Source organism: Lolium perenne, chromosome 4 (genome assembly GCF_019359855.2).
Source record: "Lolium perenne isolate Kyuss_39 chromosome 4, Kyuss_2.0, whole genome shotgun sequence".
Lineage (NCBI taxonomy): Eukaryota > Viridiplantae > Streptophyta > Magnoliopsida > Poales > Poaceae > Lolium > Lolium perenne.
This window is the reverse complement of record NC_067247.2, coordinates 5625750-5651066: the sequence shown is the minus strand read 5'-3', so window position 1 is coordinate 5651066 and position 25317 is coordinate 5625750.

Below are 25317 nucleotides of genomic sequence, written 5' to 3'. Positions count from 1 at the left end.
AAATGGTAAGGAAATAGAATTTCACTTTTGAGTTCCTGCTTTGTAAGAAACTCGTACATGTCTTTCTCCACATCTTGGGGGTATTTTTCTAACACATATCCATTAATGATATGTGGGTCAATGAACCCAACATCAAGAATGTTCCTTCTTTTGCATTCCCCAAGCTTCATTCTGCATAATAGCGTACACAAGCATATAGTTAGGACAATATAGTGCACGCAATGAACGAGATGATGTAGAGATTTAATTATAGAAATAAATCACTTACAGAACGTAGCAACTCAGGATAGATTTGTCGAGCTCGCGCAGATTGAACAACTGGAACAATTCAGTCATATGAACTTGTACAGAGTACTGTTTGAAGTGATGCTCTTCTCTAACTTCCGCATAAATATATTCTTTGACGGCCTTATTTTTTATGAAATTCTTGTACCAGAGTAGCAGATTTCGCATTTGTGTTGGTAGACTCGCTTCCTGTGCAGGCTCGACGAGAGACCCATTCGGCACATATGTAAATGGTACCTCACTTATTGGTGCATCCTCAAGGCCTAACAATGCACGAAGAGTCATACCAAACTCGGCCGCTCTTTCTTTGGCCGCCGTTACAGTCATTCCCTGTGCTCTAGCAGCTGCTAGGATAGCGGGGTCCAATAGTTCCATGTCCTTATCCATATCGGCTCTGAAGGACGTCGTACCGGAAGGATCGGCTTCCACTATGAGCGGGGGGGTCGATTGTTTTTTCTGTTCCCCGAGCTGGAAAACTTGTTTCCCGCATTTTTTACTTGCTTCTTTCTTCTCCTCCAAGACTTTCTTCTCCTTCTCCGCCAAGGCTTTCTTCTCCACCATGGCTTTTTGCAATAATGCTTCTTGCCTACGAAATTCACGTCCATAGTCGTCTGGCAGATTCTGCTGGATTTGGGACGGTGTCGTCAAAAAATCCTTAGCCCACTTCTTTTGCTTCTCAGTATATACCGGCTTGGGCTCAGGCTCTTTTTTCGCCTTGACATCCGCCTTCCATTTCTCATGGTGAGCAGCCACGGCCGCGTCGTTTTCCTCGACAGTAGCTTCCCAAGGTCTTGGGAGGAGAGGCTTTAGTGATGGCATTGGTACCCTTGTGGTCTTAGGTACATAAGGCTCTGGGTTAATAGGCCAGGAGGGGGTTGCCTTGCTGTCCTCCGTAACCCCCTGCTTCTGCTTCTTCGCCAGAGGTGGACTGGGTGGCGGCGTACCCGCCGGAGGTGGACTGGGGGCGGCGGCTGCTTACCCGCCGGAGGTGGATTGGGGGCGGCGTCGGCTGACGTGAAGGAGGTGTAGGTGCACCACCACCACCGGAGGGGGGTGGACTTGTTGGGTGATTCCTCGAGGTCGATGGCCTTGGCGCCGAGCCTGGAAACTTGATGTCCTTCTTTTGCCATAGAATGATTTGGCGCTTGACATCTCCAAGTCTCACAGCCCCTTCAGGTGTAGCATAGTCAATCTCCAGGTCCTCATACCCTGCGACTACGTCATCCACCATGACACGAGCATAGCCAGCTGGAATGGGATTGCCGTGGTGGAGTGCTCCAGGTTTACAAGGTAAAGCGGTGCCGATCGCCACCTTCCAGGACATGTTCCTCATTGGCTGATACAGCTCACATTCTTTCATACTGTCATGTACATCGTCCACGGGGTAGTGAGGCTCCGGTGCACCAATATCGATCGTCGGTGCATTAGCACCAGCCGGGGCCAAGGGTGCATTAGCACCAGCCGGGGCCTCCGTGGAAGCCACGCTGCTTCTCCGCTGCTGGCTTCCGACATCCACTGCACGATCTTCATGCGGCCTTTCCGATTTGTCTTTTACTAGTTCCTGCACCATCTGCTTCACCTCAAATAGTTCCCTTTCCATCCTCCCCATACGATCTGCATCCCGTTTCGTCTTTCTCTTACGGCTTTTGTAACTGTACGGGTCATTGTCCTGGGGAAACCCTTCTTTACACGGAATGGCGCCTTTGCCTCGTACACATTCTGGGTGTTCAGGATTCCCGAGGGCTATTGTCAGCGCGTCGTTCTCTCTGTTGAAATTGATCTTCCCCGCTTGAGCTTCGGCCATTGCTTCAATAAGGGCGGCGGTGGGAGTAAACACTTTCTTCCGGTGAACACACCTCCCTGTCTCCGGGTCTAGTGATCCCCCATGCCCGTACCACCAGCTTTTGGCCCTTGGATCCCATCCCTCTGTACCTAGAGGGATTCCTCGCTCCCTCAGGTCGTTCTCCATCTTCTCCCACTTAGGCGCCGAAATGCGGTATCCTCCTGGCCCCATAATATGATTGTACGCTTTCTTAGCCGCATTTGCCTTATTTTTTTTCCGATATGGCCTTGAAATGCTCCGATTGCTTTTGCTTCACAAATTCGGGCCAATCATCTTTCAGTCTCTCATACTGTCCTGTGAAATTCGGAGTCTTGTTCTGCGAGACATACTCACGGGCTAAATTTTTCTTGAAGTTCCGGAATGCTTCGGCCATCTTCTTAAGAGCGAACTCTTTGACTAGCCTCCTCCTCTCACGTCCACCCGGAAGCTCTTTACCCTCTTCATCGTGTTTGTTGAATTCCGGAGGTAGAATGAAATGTTCCATAAGCTTTCTCCAGCAATCCTTTTTCATTCTCTTGTCGACAAAACTGAAACCAACACGTGCCTTCTTTGGCTCATTCCATTCCTGGAGGATGATCGGGACGTTGTCTCTAACAACCACTCCGCATTGGTTGATAAACTTTGTATAGTGCTTTTTGGGCTCCAACGGCCTGCCTTGTTGATCGACAACATCGATGGTCAATGTTTCTCCTTGTTTCATCGTCTGGGTTTTGCCACACGGCTTTGTACTCGATTTTCTCGACGATCCGGAGGGCTAAAAAAAGAAAGAGAGTCGTGTTAATACATATTTATTCAAATCAGTAAATTTGTATCACCAGAGGCTCAATGTATATATATACCTCACCGGAGGTGGTTGCTAATTGCAATTCGAGATCGTCGTTTGTCGTTTGCCCTCCGGAGGCAAACGTTTCAACAATGTCCATTCCTTCATCATCACCTTGACCTTCACCTTCACCGTCAAGGTTTAGATAAGAAGAGACATCGTCTTCTTCATCTTCTTCCGGCACATAAGGAATATCACCCTATGATGGCGGTTATATGTGCTTCAGCTTCCTCCTCATAGTTTTCCAAAATCGGGTCTCTATCGTCCGCCATATGTCACTCCTGAAGACATGCATGTAGTAAAAACTAATTAAGTAAAGGAACTGAACGGCGGCGAGGGCGGCGAGGACGGCCCGTATTACCTGCTCTGCTGCGAGCAAAAGAGAGAGGGCGGTGGTGCTCGATCTGCGAGCGGGCGGCTCTACGACGAGGGCGGCGAGGCGCCGGCGACTGCTGCGGAGAGGGCAGCGAGCGGCGACGCTCGATCTGCGAGCGGGCGGCTCTACAACGAGGGCGGCGAGGCACCGGCGACTGCTGCGGAGAGGGCGGCGGCGCTCGATCTGCGATAAAATATAGAACTATTTTTATAAGTTGTAATATATAGAACTATTTTTTTAAGTTGCAATATACTTAGAACTATTTTTAGTTTACAAAATTTAGTTTACAAAATTTAGTTACAATTTCAATTAACAAATTTTAAGTTACAATTTTAAGTTTACAAAATTTAGAACTATTTTTAATTAGAGTTACTTAGAACTATTTTTAATTTAAGTTTAAGTTACTTAGAACTATTTTTAAGTTACAAATTCATTTTTAAGTTACAAATTTAAGTTATACAAATTTTAAGTTACAAATTTTAGTTATACAAATTTTAAGTTATAAATTTATTTTTAGTTAAAAAAAACAAAAAGTTTGGCCGGGCCGGCTCCTCTATCTCTCTCTCTCTGCTTTCTCTCCTCTCTCTCTCTGATCGTCTCTCTGTCCGACCGGGATTCGTAGCATAGAAAACAAAAAATTTCCTACCGCAAGAACGAATAACAAGCCAAGATCCAATCTAGTAGATGGTAGCAACGAGATGAAGATCATGAGACTAACCCTCGAAGATTCCAAAGCCTACGAGATTAGATCTCGTGGTTGATGTAGTCGATCACTTGCCGCTTGCAAAAGCGCGTAGAAGATCTTGACGGTGCCACAATCGGGCAGCACCTCCGTACTCGGTCACACGTTCGGTGTTGATGACGACGTCCTTCTCCCCGTTCCAGTGGGCAGCGGAAGTAGTAGATCCTCCTCGGAATCCCGGCAGCACGACGGCGTGGTGACGGTGGTGGTGGAGATCTCCGGCAGGGCTTCGCCTAAGCGCTGCGGGAGAAGCGGGAGGAGGGGGTGGTGCTAGGGTTTGGGAGAGAGGGAGGGGTGCGGCCAAGGGCAGCCTTTGATGTGGCCGGCCAGCCCCCCTCTCCTCCTCTTTATATAGGTGGAATCCCTAGGGTTTGCCCAAAGATCTGAATAAGACCCCAATTCAAAAACTGCCATATAGACGAAACCTAGAGGGACAGGGACTCTCCCTTCCATGGTGATTTCTTCCGGAAGGTTCTAGAACATTCTAGCGCCTTCCATAAATGCACCGGATCATTTTCCAAACTTGGAAAGTGACTTCCTATATATGAATCTTATTCTCCGGACCATTCCAGACCTCCTCGTGATGTCCTGGATCCCATCCGAGACTCCGAACAACATTCGAACTCCATTCCATATTCCATATCTACTTAAAACGACATCAAACCTTAAGTGTGTCACCCTACGGTTCGTGAATTATGCAGACATGGTCGATACTCCTCTCCGACCAATAACAAATAGCGGGATCTGGAGATCCATAATGGCTCCCACACATTCAACGATAACTTAGTGATCGAATGAACCATTTACATACGATACCGATTCCCTTTGTCACGCGATACTTTACTTGTCCGAGGTTCGATCATCGGTATCTCCATACCTTGTTCAACCTCGTTACCGACAAGTATTCTTTACTCGTACCGTGGTATGTCATCTCTTGTGAACTATTCACATGCTTGCAAGCTAATTAGACGACATTCCACCGAGAGGGCCCAGAGTATATCTATCCGTCATCGGGATGGACAAATCCCACTCTTGATCCATATGCTTCAACTCACACTTTTCGAATGCTTAATCCCATCTTTATAACCACCCATTTACGCAGTGGCGTTTGATGTAATCAAAGTACCCTTCCGGTATAAGTAATTTACATGATCTCATGGTCAAAGGACTAGGTTACTATGCATCTGAAAGCTTATAGCAAGTTGAACTTGATGACTTGATCTTATGCTATGCTTACTATGGGTGTGTCCATCACATCATTCACCTAATGATATGATCTTGTTATTAATAACATCCGATGTTCATGATCAGGAAACCATGATCATCTATTAATCAACAAGCTAGTTAAATGAGAGGCTTACTAGGGACTCTGGTTGTTTACACAACACACATGTATCAATGTTTCCGGTTAATACAATTATAGCATGGAGTGTAAACATTTATCATGAACACTAAGATATAACAATAACTATTTTATTATTGCCTCTCGGGCATATCTCCAACAGACTCCCACTTGCACTAGAGTCAATAATCTAGTTTACATATGTAAAGATATAACACCTTGGCCTTCTGGTGCTTATCATGTTTTGCTCACGGGAGAGGTTTCAGTCAACGGATCTGACACGCTCAGAAACGTATGTATTTTGCAATTCATTTGCGTCTCAACGCATCACTCATTTTCCAAATGAGTCGGCATTAATCATATATGTTCAGTCTTCTGGTGGAACCTTAATTCCGCGGTCTGAAATATGTCACTAATATTGTCATACACAATATAGCTTCAAAGTTCTGAATCTTTCGGAACTACACCAAGTTCTCAAAGAACTTCTTGACTTTTAACATCCTCAGTCATTGTCAAAACAATGACATACTCTGCCTCCGTTTGTAGAATCCGTCACAATATTTAGAACTCATTTAAATCTAGCATTGTGCTACCTTCTAATGAACACTTAGCCTAATTGAGATTTGAAATTCATTTTTATATGTGACCAAACTAATATCGGTGCAACACCTTACAACGATTTGTTTGTCATTTCCCCATACAAAACTAATATCCTTGGTTCTTCTAAAGCACTCTGGGATATTCTTACTGTTGTTTAATGATCATCACATGAATCATTCTGGTATATGCTCCTAACTCTTTAGAGCACAGAACATCTGATTGTGTACATATTATTCGTGATCTAAAATCACTCATGTGTTTTTACTCATTGAGTGTCAGATACACTCAAGTCTTGTTAAACCTTCACATGAAAAGAACACCTTCTTAATATTTTTATATTGAACTACTTCAATATTCATTCTATGTACTTTAACTTAAACTTATTATGTGTTTCAATCTATCTTCATAGATCTTGACACTAAATATGTTTCAGTCCATATCCTTTCATTGAAGTTAATTCTCAATGAAATCTTTTAATCATATTAAGTACATGATTACATTATTTATAATCAACGATATGTCATCTACATAAAGTATTATAAATATGTCTCAGCGCTCCCACTTAATTTCTTGCAAATGCAAGTTTCTTCATTGTTTCTGATGAAATCATAACTCTTTGATCATTTCATCCGGTGAAGATTCCAACTCCGTGATACTTACTTCATCCAGTGAATTTTGTATACCTTTTTAGTATTCTACGGACTAGTAAAACTCTCAGTTGTATCTTGTATACACCTTTAATACATACTTCTGTTAAGGAATGTATTTTGCCATCCTACTAACATATCTCATAAAAGAAATATGTAGTGATTACTAGAATAATCCACATAGACTATAAGCATCGCTACGGAAGATCTAATCTTATCGTATTCAACTCTTTGAATTTTGTCGTAAACAAATTTTTGACAAGTCGAGCTTCTTCAAGGATATTCCATCCAAGTCCATCAATTTTATAGATCCACTTCCATTTTAACGGAGTCAGGGCCCATCATTACTTCTTTGTGTGTAGTTGGTTTATTATTGTTCAAAATCAATCCTTTGTCCACAAATCATTTATTTGATCACAAAGTAAACCATACCTACAAGGTTCAATGGGTACTTCGATCTCCATGACTATAACTCTTTGTAGACATGGGAGCTATGATCTTCGTGGCCGCTCCCGGAACCATTTCCGATGCTGCGCTACTCTGATCATCATGCTCAGGTTCATAAACCTTATCAAGTTCAATTGTCCTCCCACTCAAATACTTCGCTAGAAACAATTTCTTGGAAATAAGTAAGAAACATCGACAAACACTTTTGTCTTTGTCTCCATAGTGGAAAGAATTCCCAATCATTCTCTGGGATAACCAACAAAGACATTCATCCGATTTTGGTTGTAAACTTATTTACTCATGCTATGCTTACCAAAATATAAGAAAAGACTATTAGGGTTTATACCCATGCCATAACTCGTATGGTGTCATTTCAACGGATTATGATGATGCTCTATTTTGTGTAAAAGCGGTAGTCTCTAAAGCATAATCCACAAAAATATAATGGCGTCATATTATTTTATCTCATCATTAATCCAACAAGTTTTGGATACGTCTCTCGGATACTCCATCATCACTATGATACTCCAAGAAACGTGAGTTGTAGAACAATTTCATAACTCTCTTAGATGTTCGCTAAAACTCGTAATTCAAATATTTCCACCATGATCCAATCATAGATATTTGACTTTTCTATTACGATGATTTCCACTTCATGCTGAAATTTATTTGAATCTATTCAAATGTTTCAAACTTCTTCCTTATTGAATAAATATATCCTTATATATACACTCAATTCATTGTTTGGAAGTTTTCATGAAGTAGAAGAATCTCCCGCACACAACTATGCCCAGTGAACCACATACATCATCATGTATGTTTCCACTAAGTTAGTTGCCCGTTCAACTCTTGGCCTATGAACAGTATTTCAGTCATTTTCTTTAGAAAAGATTTGCAAGTGCCAAACGATTGAAAAATCAAATGACTCCAAAAATCCATTTGCATGGAGTTTCTTCATGCGGTCCTTTCTAACATGACCTAAATGGCGGTTCCACAAATAAGTGGAATTCAAATCATTTGCCTTATGGTATTTTAGCGTCAGTGTTATGCATGTGTGTTTCACCATTAAGATTTATAATAACTTATCCATCGTACATGGAGTAAGGCCACAATTTTAACAACTCATTGTCTTCATTTGACCAGAGCAAAATAACAATTATTAAGTTCTTTATTATAAATCTGAAGGGCTAGGTAGAATGCCAACGACGAACATAATAACATTTTATTTTGTTCCAGACGTGCATTATTACCACATTCCTTATCAGTCACTTAGGCCATTGTATTCTTGTATTGCGTTGTGTTGTATGACATCTCATACCAACCAATATGGTACAAATATCCAAGAACTTCATTGTGTGACCAATCAAAGAATACATTCATAACATGTATATCATCTATATACACCTGAGCTAGACTTTCTAGTCTTTTCTTTCTTTCTGCCAAAAACTTTTGTAGTTTCTCTTTTGGCTTTCCTCATATTTCAGAAAAACACTTTAACATCAATAACTTCTAGGTTTGTTGGTCAATTACCAATAACCTTGAGGTTCTTACTTTGAAGTTGATCATCACATGACAAGTGTTCCAGATTTCACTATTAGTAACCTTTTAATGTGATGAACAATTTCACTCATAATTTTTATCCATCAAATCATGACGTCTTTCCGAGACCATGTCTGTACATGCTAGACTCGTCAAGTTTAACCTCAGTATTCGCATGTGCAAATCTGGCTTGCACCCGTTGTATGCACACGTAGAATCTATAACACCCGATCATCACGTGATGCTTCGAAACGACGAGTCTTAGCAACGGTGCATACTAAGGACGTTCACTTCATGGATATGCGAATATCGTTAGTGCCCAACTAGTTGGAGGATTGGGACGCCTAGCGTCTTCAACCTTCGTACATTCCCATAAAACTTATGAGTTTATGTTGTCTCACTAAATTATATTCTATCATCTTGTAATAAGGTCTTAGATATCACATATATCTCACACCTTGCTTATTTCTGAAAACAAACTTTCCAGCTCCTTACTTTTCAAACGGATTTGAACTTCAAGTTTCATGGAGACAAGATGATTTTAGGTACTAATTGAAACCATTGCTCTAATGTGAGTTTTACCAAAAGTTTGCAATAGGACTTAATCATTACATGATTCTTCAACAATACGGTACCAGTTCGTAAAGTTGCTTGTTAGATTTAACAGTGTTTCTATCTCAATTACAATACTAGCGCCTGGTAGATAACGGATGCCAATTCTACAAATTTAATTCAAAATACTACTCAGACTATGTTCATGATAATTAGTTCAAGTTTTAATCTAATTACAAAAGAACTCCCACTTAATACAACATCCCTCATAGTTGTTTAGTGGCACACGATCCATATCCACTACACCAAAACCGATCATCACGTGAGATGATGTAGCTTCAATGGTGAACATCAACATGTTGATCATATCATCCATATGACTCGTGTTCAACCTTTCGGTTTCCTGTGTTCCGAGGCCATGTCTGTACATGCTAGGCTCGTCAAGCAAACCCAAGTATTTCCGCGTGTGCAACATGGCTTACACCCGTTGTATGTGAACGTAGAATCTATCACATCCGATCATCACGAGATGCTTTAAAACGATGAACTGTAGCAATGATGCATACGAGGGGAGAACACTTTATTATCTTGATATTATTGTGAGGGATCATCTTATAATGCTACCGTCGCGATCTAAGCAAGATAAGATGCATAAAGGATTAACATCACATGCAATTCATAATGTGATATGATATGTCCCTTTAGTCTTTGCGCTTTTGATCTTCATCTCCAAAGCACGGACATGATTTCCATCATCAACGGGCATGATCTCCATCATCGTCGGCGTAGCATCAAGGTCCATGGCGCCGTCTTCATGGTTGTCCACCACGTGTAGCAACTATTACAACTACTTTGAAATAATACTACTACATGAAATATAAAGACAACCACAAGGCTCCTGCCGGTTGCCACAATACAATAATGATCATCTCATACATATTCATCATCATATCATGGCCATATCACATCACCAAACCCTGCAAAAACAAGTTAGACGCCTCTAATTTGGTTTGCATATTTTACGTGGTTTAGGGTTTTCGAGTGAGATCCAATCTACATACGAACATGAACCACAACGGTGATACTAGTGTTGTCAATAGAAAGAGTAAATTGAATCTTCACTATGGTGAGAGAGACAGACACCCGCAAAGCCACTTATGCAATACTAGTTGCATGTCGAGCGTGGAGCAAGTCTCATGAACGCGGTCATGTAAAGTTAGCCCGTGCCGCTTCATCCCACCATCCCGCAAGATGCAAAGTACACTAACTAAAGACAACAAAAGCATCAACGCCCACAAAACCATTGTGTTCTACTCGTGCAACCAATCTATGCATAGATACGGCTCTGATACCACTGATGGGATTCGTAGCATAGAAAACAAAAAATTTCCTACCGCAAGAACGAATAACAAGCCAAGATCCAATCTAGTAGATGGTAGCAACGAGATGAAGATCATGAGACTAACCCTCGAAGATTCCAAAGCCTACGAGATTAGATCTCGTGGTTGATGTAGTCGATCACTTCCCGCTTGCAAAAGCGCGTAGAAGATCTTGACGGTGCCACAATCGGGCAACACCTCCGTACTCGGTCACACGTTCGATGTTGATGACGACGTCCTTCTCCCCGTTCCAGTGGGCAGCGGAAGTAGTAGATCCTCCTCGGAATCCCGGCAGCACGACGGCGTGGTGACGGTGGTGGTGGAGATCTCCGGCAGGGCTTCGCCTAAGCGCTGCGGGAGAAGCGGGAGGAGGGGGTGGTGCTAGGGTTTGGGAGAGAGGGAGGGGTGCGGCCAAGGGCAGCCTTTGATGTGGCCGGCCAGCCCCCCTCTCCTCCTCTTTATATAGGTGGAATCCCTAGGGTTTGCCCAAAGATCTGAATAAGACCCCAATTCAAAAACTGCCATATGGACGAAACCTAGAGGGACAGGGACTCTCCCTTTCCCCCTTAGTTGGCCGGCCAAGGAGGTGGAGTCCACCATGGACTCCACCTTCCCACTTGGTTGGCTGATTAGGGTTGGTGGAGTCCTTCCGGGACTCCACCTTCCATGGTGATTTCTTCCGGAAGGTTCTAGAACATTCTAGCGCCTTCCATAAATGCACCGGATCATTTTCCAAACTTGGAAAGTGACTTCCTATATATGAATCTTATTCTCCAGACCATTCCGGACCTCCTCGTGATGTCCTGGATCCCATCCGAGACTCCGAACAACATTCGAACTCCATTCCATATTCCATATCTACTTAAAATGACATCAAACCTTAAGTGTGTCACCCTACGGTTCGTGAATTATGCAGACATGGTCGAGACTCCTCTCCGACCAATAACCAATAGCGGGATCTGGAGATCCTTAATGGCTCCCACACATTCAACGATAACTTAGTGATCGAATGAACCATTTACATACGATACCGATTCCCTTTGTCACGCGATACTTTACTTGTCCGAGGTTCGATCATCGGTATCTCCATACCTTGTTCAACCTCGTTACCGACAAGTACTCTTTACTCGTACCGTGGTATGTCATCTCTTGTGAACTATTCACATGCTTGCAAGCTAATTAGACGACATTCCACCGAGAGGGCCCAGAGTATATCTATCCGTCATCGGGATGGACAAATCCCACTCTTGATCCATATGCTTCAACTCACACTTTTCGAATGCTTAATCCCATCTTTATAGCCACCCATTTACGCAGTGGCGTTTGATGTAATCAAAGTACCCTTCCGGTATAAGTAATTTACATGATCTCATGGTCAAAGGACTAGGTTACTATGCATCTGAAAGCTTGTAGCAAGTTGAACTTGATGACTTGATCTTATGCTATGCTTACTATGGGTGTGTCCATCACATCATTCACCTAATGATATGATCTTGTTATTAATAACATCCGATGTTCATGATCAGGAAACCATGATCATCTATTAATCAACAAGCTAGTTAAATGAGAGGCTTACTAGGGACTCTGGTTGTTTACACAACACACATGTATCAATGTTTCCGGTTAATACAATTATAGCATGGAGTGTAAACATTTATCATGAACACTAAGATATAACAATAACTATTTTATTATTGCCTCTCGGGCATATCTCCAACACATTGGGCGGAGAGTCCTCGGGACGGTGGTACGCGATTTACCCAGCTTCGGAACACCTGCTCGAGGACAGGGCCTACTGATGCTTGTCTGGAATTATCTGGGCGCTTTCGCGTTGTTACAATGAGTTGTGGTTGTGCCCCTTAGGGCTCCCAGGATCCGGCTTATAAAGACGTCCGGATCTAGGGTTTACACGGAGAGTCCTAGCCGGAATACAAGTTGCCTAACTACGGAATATTACATTGTCGTGCACATCAAGGATCCGTCTTCCATCTAGACCGTACTGGATCCAGATACTTTATGGGCCTCCACGGATCCGGCCTCCTTTGTAGGTCGGTTGGGATCCGGCTTCCTGCTCCTGGGCTAGACTTCATCCTTCATGATCTACAGCAACTGGGCCGCCCGATGGGCCACATGCCTCATCACCAATTGTGGGCCACCCGGGCTTGCCGGATCTTGACCATGCCGTTGATATACCCATAAAGTATACCCACAACAGTAGCCCCCGAAGTTCTCCGAGATTCATCATTCCTCCGGCTTCATCTAGCTCGGATCCGAAGAGAATCTTGAAGAGCTTCCAAAATTTTCTTGTCTCCGACTTCAATCAACCGGAAATCTTCTGTTCTTCAGTGACGGCAATGTAGCAGATTTTTCGCTCATCCACGCACAACTTCCTCTTTTCCCGCGCTAAATTTTCGGAGATGCGAATCTTTAGCCGGAAATTTTGGAGGTGCACAGTTAAGTTACCTCTGCATAGTTTTACCGCTTTTAACCTAAGACACGTGGCGGCCATCCAACGGTGCGACCGTTCCGTTCCCACTGTCGGATCCGAATCACGAATCTCCGCACGGGGTCTATAAATACCCTCCGCAGGCGGTAACTTCTCATTCGTTTCACCGCACCGGCCACTTCGTCTTCCACCTCCAGCCGCGCCGCCAGCCGGATCTCATCTCCGGCGAACTTGCCCGCGGGAAGCTTCGTCCGCCGCTGTTCCAAGGTCGCCCTCAACCCAAGATCGGCACAGTTGAACGGGAAATTCAACCCGCCGCCGATTCGTGGTCAAACGGAAGGCTTTGCTCCAATTCCGTCGACCTCATCTTCGCCGGCGACACAAAGAACCACCACGCCATTAACGGTACGTGCGCCGGACTTGTAGAAGAAGAAGTAGCCTAGCATAGATCCAGTTACTTGGAATATTTCATCAAATGGGTGCAGCCGGAAGCTTGTCACCTAGTTCGCCAAAATGTACTGGTAGTTCTCCGAACAGCCCTGAACCCAGTTCATTAGAACCAAGTTGTCCGGAGCCCCTTGCATTCTTGCCACCGTATATTTCCGATACCAACTTAGCTCAACCATTCTCCGCATCTTCCAGCAACATATTAGGCCGGATCCCAACTCTCCAAGAGATCCGCGAAGAGCTTGAAGGTCAAGCTAGGATGGCCGCCAAAGTGCAGGAGGCGGAGATGAAGAAGGCTTCCAAGGCCCGGACCCGAGAGGGCGAGAAAGGACAATGGTGGCCTTGCGAGATTAAGGACTCGGATCTCAGAGACCTCTAGAGCGAGGGAATGATTTCTCCAAACTGGAGCTTCACGGCGGACTCCATCTCGCCCAAGCCAAAATCGGACGAATGCGTTCTGACGAAAGCTTGGGTAGAGCGCGGTCTGTCGCTCCCCTGCTCGGAGTTTTTTTCTGTCCATCCTCTCCACCTACGGCCTTCAGCCCCACAACATTTGTCCAAACTCCTATCTCCTCCTCTCGAATTTCGTGACACTCTGCGAGGGGCATCTCGGAATTCGCCCCGACGTGCGCTTGTGGCAGTTTTTCTTTCGAGTCAAGAAGGAAACAAAGGACAAAGCCATGGTGAATTGCGGAAGCATGACTTTCATGCTCCGCCCTGGCCGGATGTATCCACCTCACTCTTCCCACGAGTCCGTCCGGTATTGGAATGCCGGATGGTTCTACGTGAAGAACATCAAGGTTCCGGGAGTCCATGATGGGCTACCTAAATTCGTCAACGAGCCTCCGGAAGAACTCGACAGCTGGAGCCTGATCCCCGCGCTCGCGCAGTATCCGGAATTGAACAAGGCTGCGCGGAGGATCTCTAGGTTAGTCCATGATGGGCTAACCGGAACAGACTTGACGCTTAGCTGGTTTTCTCGCCGGATCCAGCCCTTGAAGTACAACAGCACGAAAATCTGCGAGTATATCGGGGTGGACGATCCCCTCCGAGTTACCCGCGACAACCTGCCAGCGGATTCTCTGAAGAGGAGGATCAAAACTCTCGTAAAGGTTACCCGGGGCCAACCGGTCCCGGAGATTGTGATGGACATCAGGACAAACAACGATTGCCCCCCGGTACGTGCTTGTACTTTTACGTTTTAACTTCTCAATATTGGAAGTGTTTCTAACTTATCATCTTTTACCTCTCCAGCTCGATTCTTTGGCGGAGGAGGATTTCAGGAATATACTCCGAGTACCTGCGAGCGCCGAAGTGGCGGAGGAGGATCCGGAGGACGATGACGAAGAGGAGGAGCAAGCTCCCAAGAAAGCTACTCCCCGACCCGCCAAGCGTCCCCGCGCCAAAGCTTCCGGCTCCGAAGCCGGTACGAGCGGCGAGGCCTCCGCCAAGAAGGCCAAGACAAAGCCACCTCCGCTTGACTCCAAGAAGGCAGAGCGTGAACGCCTTAAACTGCAAGCAAACGCAGGGAAAAGCTGTGTAATTTTGTTACTTATGTTCTTTCCCTTTGCTTGTTACAAGAGCCAGAAAATCCCGGCTTCACAGGATAATACCCAGAAGCCTATTACCAAATATTTGAGGACATCTCCGGTCGTGCCTCCGATCACCCCAACGCCACCAAGCGCCTCTACCCAAGTTCCACATTCATCTCCGCCTGAAGCCCAACCCTCTACTGACCCAACCGCCCAAGCTCCGGAAATCATTCCCGTGAGCAGCGAAAGGGTGGGCGGAAGCTGCTCTGCTACAAAAAAGGCAGCTCCGGCAAGTCCTCAGGAAAAGATCCCAGAAGAGGCCGAAGTAAACTCCCAAGATAAGGCTGAAGCTCCGGCTAATGATGCCGTAACCTTTCCGGCCAACTTCGGGGATCCCTCAAACCTGTACTCAACTCCGAAGGCTTATTCGCATAAGTTCTTCCACAAACTAACTGAGGCGGAGAAGTGGGAACTGGAGCAGGATTTGCTGAACTCCATGATGAGCAATGCTTGGGGGAGGGCTGATGTTGAATCTTCCGAGATTCAACTTCACAAAAAGGAGATCGGGGATTTCTTTGACCAGCTGCTCGTCAAGCGCAAGGTAAACCAATATTCCCAGTAGCCCCCAAGTATCTAGGTGGAAACTAGCAAGAGTTAGCACCTTGATACTTTGAGAAAACTAAACTGAAAACTTTAAAGTGTCGTGGCAGCCCCCAAGCGTCATGGCGGAATCTTTTCCGGCAATGATGCTTCAAAATAAACTACACACAAGACTAAGTGCATTCGGAAACTTATCCATGCTCCAACTTTTACAGGAACAGCAGGCGCTGCATTATGAGCTGAACAAGAACATTTCCCTCCAGCGTCGCATCACCTTGAGCCAGGCGGATGAGATCCAAGCATGCAGAGATACAATTGCGGATATGGAGAAGCAACTGGCGGAAGCCCATGGCAGGTTTCCGAGAAAGCTAGCCATTGTTCCAAATTTCTGACTTTGAATTGATTTTAACTTATCTGTTGTCAGCTGCAGCTTCCTCCCTTGCCACTGCTTCCTCCAAACTCGAGATCCTGCGCTCCTCTTACAAAGATCTAGAGACAAAGCTCTTGGAGGTGGATCAGAAGCGAGAAACTGCGGAGAAGCAGCAGAAGGAGAGAAATTCTGAATTCCTTAGAAAGGAAGGTGAATTTGCGCTAAAGCGAAAAAATGACAGCGAAACAATACAGACGTTGCAGAAGGAGGTCAACGGGCTCCGGAAATACATGAATACTACGGAGAAAGCTTGGGACGTTCTCAACGCAGATGTTTTTGGTAATTATCCGGAACTTTCCAAGTCAAACTAATCCGCTGAACTCAAACTGATGTGTGGCTCCGAACATTTTGTGCAGAGCCCCTTGGATATAATGAGGAACGCCGCAACGAAGTTCCCCGTGACGATCTTATCCGGCTAGCCGGAGACGATTGTAGGGATCTTATCTCCGCATCCCAGAAGGTGTGCCACAACCTGAACATCAAGGATAGCCGCACCTGTGACATCAACGAGCTGATCAAGAGGATGGACATGCTTCCGAAGATAGTTGTGGACCTCCAGGCCTCATCTGCCAGGGGCGCCACCCAAATGTCTCTGGCCATGTGCTTGGCGCGCTCTCCGGGTTTGGATATCGATCTTGCCACCACTGGAGTTCCTCCGAATACAGATGTAGACGCACTACTAGATGCGTGCAGTGGTTACGATACCCGGATCGCGCGCCGCATCCGCCACGACGAATTCTTCGAGAAGGTGGTGCTTCCTGCTGACGAAGTACTCGAGGCAGAATATGCCAAGGAACGAGCAGCGGAGACGCGACCCACCGGATCCGGCGACGAAGGCCAGATGACATGGACCAGCTCGAAGGATAAATCCAAGGGTGGCGCTGCTTCTCCGACAGAAGAAGCCGAGGACGATGATGATGATGCTGCTTCCTCTCCAACCAAGGAAACGGAAGATGAAGCAGCGCGAACTGAAGAAGGAACCAGCTCTTCTCCGGCTAAGGAGAAGTAGAAAACTTGATCCTGCGGAAAAACAAAGCATCATTTTTGGCCCCATCGAGGGTTTGTAATATATAACTTAAATTCTTAAGTAGCTAGGAACGAAACAATTTGCATGGGCGGAAAACTTATCCTGCTATCCGTTTAACATATATATGCATGTTTCGTTTGTTGGAAAAGCAAGTACTAGTTTCTAAGTTTTTCGGCTTGTTCACTTGACCTTCCACGAGCCGGAAGACCTTTAGCCGGAAACGCTCGCCTGCGGCGACGAAGCCTAATGGCGATCCGTCAATAACCGCGGAAACAAGCCCCCAGCCAAGGTGCCGGAAGTCGCTACCAGGAATCTGTGAACTCGCAACAAAAAACTTGTCCACCAGAAAACTTAAGCTCACGTCCTAAAGGACGATTTTGAAAAAATCACAACTTTCATACACGCTTAGGCGGAAATCTCCAGCTCTGCGGTTTTAGTCGAAAAACTTTACATGATCTAAAAATGAACAACTAAAGGAGGTAAAAGACTCAAAGAGTGAACCATATGCTTTATTTCATTGATCATGTATAACTGTTACAAAGTATGTAAAAATTGCTAAGTGTGGAAAGGACGTAGCTGTGCTATATTCCAGGGGCGGTCTGTTTCATCGTAAATGTCACCCGGATCCTCCCGTTTACGTTTCCGGTGCCAATTGGCAGGTCTATCTTTCAACTCACGGAAATCAACGAGGTAATAAGATCCGTTATGCAGCACTTTGCTGATGACGAAGGGTCCTTCCCATGGTGACAAGGTATCAACTTGTCAATGCCTATGGATTGTAGGCTAGGGTTTAGTTAGAAGTAGAGGGCAAGTAGATCTCGAAGGTTTCAGCCGAAAAGTACTCGACGATTATGAAAATTAGGGTTTGCAGATAATGATTCGATGATCTCCTCGTCCCTCGACTCCCCCTTTATATAGGAGGTGGAGCCGAGGGATTCGTGTAGTACAAATTACAGAGTCCAGGACGGTTTCTAACTCATCCCGCCAGATTACAAAATAACACTTCCTATTACAACTCTATCTTTCCTTAAATACATCTTGGGCTCTCGAATCCTCTTATTCTTCGGGTAGTAGGCCTTCAGTAAACCCCGGGTACTATCTTCGGCAAGCCCATTTGGGATGCCTATGTCAGTAGCCCCCGAGATTTTGCTTGAATCGTAGAATCAGGGAAAATCTCCACTGTTTATTTTTATTCAAAAGCTTTAACCTTTTTATACTTCTTCATATAAAATTCTATATTGTACATGGATAATGGTAGTTGGGGCTAGTTCATCTGATGGATCAGGTACTAGTTAACTGCTCTGGTGGCAATCCGCAAAAACCTACTTCAAGATCACGTCCCTGGACATGATCTCGGGATACTGGTGTAAACGTCGACAGGTGCCGCTTAAGGTCTTACCATTCTGTCGAGTCCCAGTCAAATTTATCGGGTACCTAACGCGTCCGTTAGGATTTTTCTTCGTATCTGTTGATATGGATAAAAGCAGCAGAGCGCAGTCTTTGGCGATGCCACGCCCAGCAGAACGGATCTGGGGTCTTACCTTCGCAAATTTGCGGCATTCAGAAATTGATCGCAACTTTGGCGTTCTGAGAATATATTGTCGAGTGCTTTTCCGGCTGTTGGAATGGCACATTTTATCGAGTCAATTTTGACTTATATTGTTCTCCCGATGGGAGTATATGTAGAGTTAATTATAACTCGAAATATACTCTCTTGCTTTTCTATCTTTTATTTTTGAACTTCATCGGGTACGCGAACAGCGTTCCCGATGGGAGTAGCCCCCGAGGCTACAGCCAAGAACTTGTGCTTGGTTGTAGGCTCAACATTTTAGTCCACCTTGTCACTATATTGTTATTATGTCCCAATATGATCTTCTCTTTATCTCTCGGGTGCGCGAACAGCGCTCCCGATGGGAGTAGCCCCCGAGGCTACAGCCAAGAACTTGTGCTTGGTTGTAGGCTCAACATTTTCTATATTGCCATACTCGAAATTTTACTTTTTGTCGAAGTAGCCCCCGAGCATTTGGGCAAAAACTTGTATTTGGTCAAAGGCTCCCGAAGTATTCAAATAACTCCTCTTGTCGCCAATCTTTTCGAATTCTTGTCGGCATGCTTCAAATTTACTTCATCTCTGTTTAACAGGCGTGATTTTTCTGCCCTGTGGGTCCATTGCTTCTTCCACGTTGACACGTCGTGCAAGTGGGGGACACACGTCCTCCACTTTTCCTGGCGCACGTACGGTAACGCTTATCTCAGTAAAAATACCTTTTTACCCTTTTATCTAGAAGATTTGCTGTCACCACACGATTTCTTCATCCAACGGTTCATCGCTTCACCCGATTCTTATATAAACCTTTCTTCAACCTCCGTGCACTCCCTCGCTTGCGCCGCACATCTGTTTCTCCTCGCAAAGCTTCCCCTGCGCCCAACTCTCTCTGTTCTTCCACACTCACGATCACTGCTTTGCCCATTGCCGTTGATGCCACCGCGCACACGACTTACTCGCCACAGCACGCCAGAATCCAAGATGGCCGCCGAAGATCTTGAGTGGGAGAGATCCAAGATCTCCAACCAGGATGTCAATACGCTGAAGAGGCTTGGCCTCATGAAGAAAGAAGACGCCATCCGCTTTCCTAGCGAGGAGAGCTACCCCAACCCTCCAATGGAGTATCGGGTTAGTTTCGTTGATCACCTTATCCGCGGCCTGTCGGCCCCAATTCATGATTTCCTCCGCGGCCTTCTTTTCGTTTATGGGATTCAACTGCACCAGTTGACCCCCAATTCCATCCTTCACATTTCCATTTTTATCACACTTTGTGAATGCTTCCTCGGAATTCCTCCTAATTGGATTCTGTGGAAACGCATTTTCTGCCTCCGCCGTAATGGCTCTCACAACGCCACCTATAACATAGGCGGCGTTGTTATCTGTGTCCGAACTGATGTCGATTATTTCGACGTCAAGTTTCCTGATTCTGTCCAAGGATGGCGCAAAAGATGGCTCTACATTCACGAAGAAAGTGCCAACTCTGTGGAGCACAACATAATTCCTTTCGACGGAAGTGCCAAGATCCAGCGCCGCCGTTCCTGGGACGCTGAAGCTTCCGAAGAAGAGAAAAAGGCGACATAAGCTCTTATGTCTCGTATTCATCAGCTCCAAAATACTCGAGGCAAAGAACTATCTGGTGTTCAAATCACTGCCTACTTCCTTAGGATTAGAGTGCAGCCTCTTCAGGCTCGCAAAAATCCCCTTTGGACGTATTCTGGTGAAAACGACGCCAACAGAATCTCCAACGATCTTTCTGTAAAGGACTTGGAGAAATTGGTTCGAAGAGTTTCTCGACTAGCCAAGAAGGATCCTATTCCCTCCTCTTGTCGAGTAGAACCATACAGTGCTTCCAATCCTCTTCCCGAGGTATTTTGTCTTCTCGAGTTTTTGTCTTGTTCTAAACTTTTCCTTGCATCTCATTGTATTGGTATCTCGCTAATTTTCTTTTGTCGCTATTTTCTTGCAGAACCATCCTACTATGGCTTCCTTCCTCCTCTTCCCGAGGATGGAGAAGTCGAAGAAAGGACCATTGTCACGGATGATAATCAGAAGCTCCATCTTTTGTGAACGAACCCATGGATTCTCGAAAATCATGCGGGTCATTACGAAGATACTTTATCGGCACAATCTCCTCCCCCTGTTGTCTCTCCAAGAGGCAAAAGGAAAAGGAACGATGTCGAAGATTCCGGCACTTCCAAAGCCGAAGAAATTGATCCTTCACGTCAGAAGGCAGCTTATGATCCTTATCTTGGATCCTTCGTCAGCTCGTAAGTCCTTTTTACTTTTCTTCTTATTTCTGTACTCGAAATGTTTATCTTGTCTTGATTTTAAGCTATCGATTTTTAACCAACAGTGATGACGAGGAAGAAGTACCAAGTGTTGACGTGGCTCCTCGAACAAGCACGTCACATACTGTACTTGCCTCGTACACGCTAGTTGAAGGAGAAGAATCCTCGCCTCCTCAACAAAACGTCGTCACCACAACTCCGCCAGGAAGCCCCCTTGCTCCTTCACCAAAAAGGACAAGGGTTGAAAAGATTGTTGAGCCTGCCCCTCAATTGGGCGGGTTCGTCGACTCTGCTCTTGGATGATGTAAGTTTGTTGATATCTGTGTTTCCCCTATGTTGCTTTTTTTTACGTCTTCACTCTCTTTTTCATGTCGGTGCTTCTTTTCCTGCGTTCTTCTTTAATAGCCCATGATCAAAGAGCTTCTCCGCATTGGGTCCCAATTTATTGGGTACCGTGAGTATGCTAGCAGAGCCGAAGGTAACAACTTTTATACTTGCCGTTTTTCCTTGACTGTTGCTCCTGTTGCTTGTCGCGATTTTTGATCTTTCCTCTCTCTCTTTTTATATCTCGACAGAGAAACTTGCAGAGGCCACCAAACGTGCCGACGCGCTTGCTCAAAAACTTGAGCAAAGTGAGGCGGCTCGTAAGAAAGCCGAGCTTGTTGCTAGTGAAGCCAAAGCCGAGGCTGATGACGCTAGAGCAAAGGCTGCTAGTGTCGAGGGATTGCAGAAAAATCTTGAGGATGTCAGAATCGCCTTAGACGAGCACAAAGCTGCACAAGCTTCTCGTGAACAAGGAATCCTCAAACGTCTGAAATCCCAAAGTCGACGCACTTTCAGTAAGTTTTTTGATCCCTTCTATTTTTACGAGAGTCACTGTTTTTTGTTGTTTGACCCACATTTTATTTCCTTGGCAGACCAAACAAACCAGGAATTTGATCTGTCGAATCCTGTCGACGACCCTCTCATTGATGCACTTTCCTATCACGGAGCTGCATGGGTCCGAAATTCGTGAAGGCGTGGCCAATGCTAATGCAGGATTGTCGGCGTTGTTCCCCTACTTCTTCCCGAAGAAAGAGGAGCCCTCGACTTTCCTTAATCTCGCCAAGATGTTCAATTCATCAGAAGACCTTGGACTGAAGATGCGCCAAGAAAATATGAAAATTGCTGTCGAAAGCACTGTCGCTTTGGTTGCTGACAGTCAACAGGCTGTTGATTGGACGAAAGTTGGCGACACCGAGCAGATAGAGCAATCAAGATGGAGGTCGTTGATTAAGGCAGCCAAGCCCAACACGAAGAAGATCTTGGCCTATCTCGGGATCAAACCAGCGTCGACTCCTAGCTCATCAAGGCCGGAGGTCTAGTTGCATGCCTCTTTATTTTTCTTTCTATGTTTCTTTTGCTCTTGTCGCCAAAGTAGTCATTTGGCGACACGTACTTCCTTAGCTCCACTGTAATGCCTTTGTAATTATTCCGAGAGATCAATGAAAACTCTATCTTTGTTTGTTGTTTGATGTTGTCTTGTCTAAATTTCAGTTGATATTTGATAACTATACTCCGTCTGCCGCTCCTTCCAATATTTCGCCCTCTTCTTCTCGCTCAAGGGGAGCTTTTGCTGGCATCGCACTGTCGAAGATACCTTGTCGCAAGAACTGGACGAACTTCGACAAAGAACTTCAGTATGCGAAGAAGCAAACACTTGTGATGATGGAAAAGTCTCATAAATCATCTGAAGCCGAAAAAATTGCACTTCAGCAAGCTCGCGAGGCCGTGGCTGCTAAGGAAATTGCTGCTTCCGAGGCTGAAAAGGCGACTACTCGAGAAAATTTCATGCTCGAGTTAATGAATGAAGCCAGTGCTGATATGTCGGGTATGCTTGTTTCATCCTCCGATATCTTTTATCTTCATGCTACGTCTCTTGAAGTTTTTCTGCTCCTTTGCTTTAACAGGTTCCTTTACTGATACTGTTGCGGAAGAAGAGAGGGTAAATACTAGGACGAACCTCCTTGTTAACCTTTCCCTTGATCATGGTTCTTTGTTTTGGGCTACGCCGAAAGGACCCGCCAGTTGTCGATTTCAAGATCGCGTTTCTCAAACTCACGATTTCCTTGATTTCTGTACCAAGACCCTGTTCATGGTTTACAATTCCATGTTCCCTCGGAACGTTCAACCAAAAACTCTTCCTGAGGTAATGGAAAAATTTAAGGACGCTCACAAGATCCATGATTTTGTCAAAGCTCAACTGGTGGCTGGCACCAGATTTGCTCTTATCATGCTTCAGATATGCCACTCGAAACTTGACCTGACCGAAGTTGTTGCGAAAGTTCATGAGAAGGTAAAGCGCCGAAGAGTTGGTGTCGACCGAATTAACACGAAGATTTCGCCTATAGCCGAGGAAATGATTGAAGACCTTCTTCGGATGGATGCCGACTTTTTTGCCGACGGTCATTATGCTGACTTTCTTGGCGCTGCTCCCGAAGAAGGCAGAATTACCCTTGATGACATACTGCATCAGGAGTAATTATTTTCCTTTTGTAGATAACTCTTCTTTTTAACCTATGACTTTGATTATATATTGTGAAGCAAACGTCGTATTTCTATATTTGACTAGCCCCCGAGTATTTCGGTGGCTAGTTGTTGCGAGGTTTTTGAACCAAGGCATTCATTATGGTGAATATCAGCCCCCGAGCGTTTTTATTGAGTACTATTTTGTATTTTGATTGACTCACGAGGTATTTTTAATACCAAGGCGATGCTTTTTTCTTTCGACGAACTATATTGAAATTTGTCGGGTTCGAGACTTTGAGCATGTCGATAAAGAAAAAGTTATATTGACACTATCTTTATTATATTGCAGCACCGCGAGCCCGCCTCATTAAAAACCTTTCCCGGCCCCACTCGGTGCCCCGAAAAAGGAAAAGAGTGCGTCTGAAAACTCGCGGGCGTTTCAGTACATTGAAGTTTCATAAGGACTGTATTTCAGCTCTAGGCATAGAAACGCCTGAGTTGCGCCACATTCCAAGGGTTTTGCTCCTCCACCCCTGTCTTCTTGTCCTTTATTCTGTATGCTCCTCCTCCGATTACTTCTGTGACGATGTAAGGGCCAAGCCATGGTGACTCGAGTTTTTCATGACTTTTTTGCGTGAGCCGAAGAACTAGGTCTCCCATCTGAAAAGACCTCGGCCGCAAACGTCGACTGTGGTAGTTTTTCAAGTCCTGTTGGTATTTGGTTACCCTTGATAGTACTTCGTCTCGAGCTTCGTCGAGTGCGTCGACGTCGTCCTCCAACGCTGCCGTAGAAGTTTCTTCATTATATTCAGTGACTCTGGGGGAGTCGTGCTCTATTTCTGTTGGCGATCGCTCTGCTCCATGGACTAGAAAAACGGGGTCTCCGTGTCGCCGTATTTGGTGTTGTTCGGATGCTCCACAACACACTTGGTAGTTCTTCTGGCCAGGTATGCCGAGCTTTTTCCAGTGGTCCTAACAGGCGTTTCTTGATGCCGTTGCAAATGATGCCATTGGCTTTCTCGACTTGCCCATTGGTTTGAGGATGTGCAACTGATGCAAAGTGCAGCTTGATACCTACTTCCTTGCAATAATCTTTGAATTCGTTGGATGTGAAGTTACTGCCATTGTCTGTGACGATGCTGTGGGGTACTCCAAATCTGAAGACGAGGCCTTTTACGAATTTTACTGCAGATGCTCCGTCTGGTGAATTTATCGGCTTCGCTTCTATCCACTTTGTAAATTTGTCGACAGCTACTAGCATATACTCCTTTCCTCCTGGCCAGGATTTGTGTAACTTGCCTGCCATATCAAGTCCCCATTGGGCAAAGGGCCATGACAATGGTATTGGTGCTAGTTCTGCTGCTGGAGAGTGGGGTTTTGCGGCAAACCTTTGACACGCGTCGCAAGTTCTTACTATTTCCTTAGCGTCCTCGATTGCTGTCAACCAGTAGAATCCTGCCCGAAAAACCTTGGCTGCAATAGCTCGACTACTTGCGTGGTGGCCACAGATTCCTTCGTGTACATCCTTCAGAATTATTCTTCCTTCTTCGGGTGTGACACACCTTTGCAGGACGCCTGAAATACTCCGCTTGTATAATTCCCCTTTGACTACCGTGAAGGCTTTGGAGCGTCGAATTATTCGCCTTGCCTCGACTGGATCATCGGGTATTTCTTTCCTGAGGATGTATGATATGAACGTCTGCATCCATGGTATCTGTATCACCATGACCAGGTCTTGTTCTTCTTCTTCTTCCTCTTGCTCTTCCTTGGTAGCCCCGGGGGTTTCTTCTCCTTCTTTTTTGACTTTGTTGATTTGGTGGATCTCTCTGTTATCTCTTCCCAGAATACACCTGGCGGGACCGCAAGGCATTGCGACCCGATATTTGCAAGAACGTCGGCTTCGTCGTTGCTCAATCTA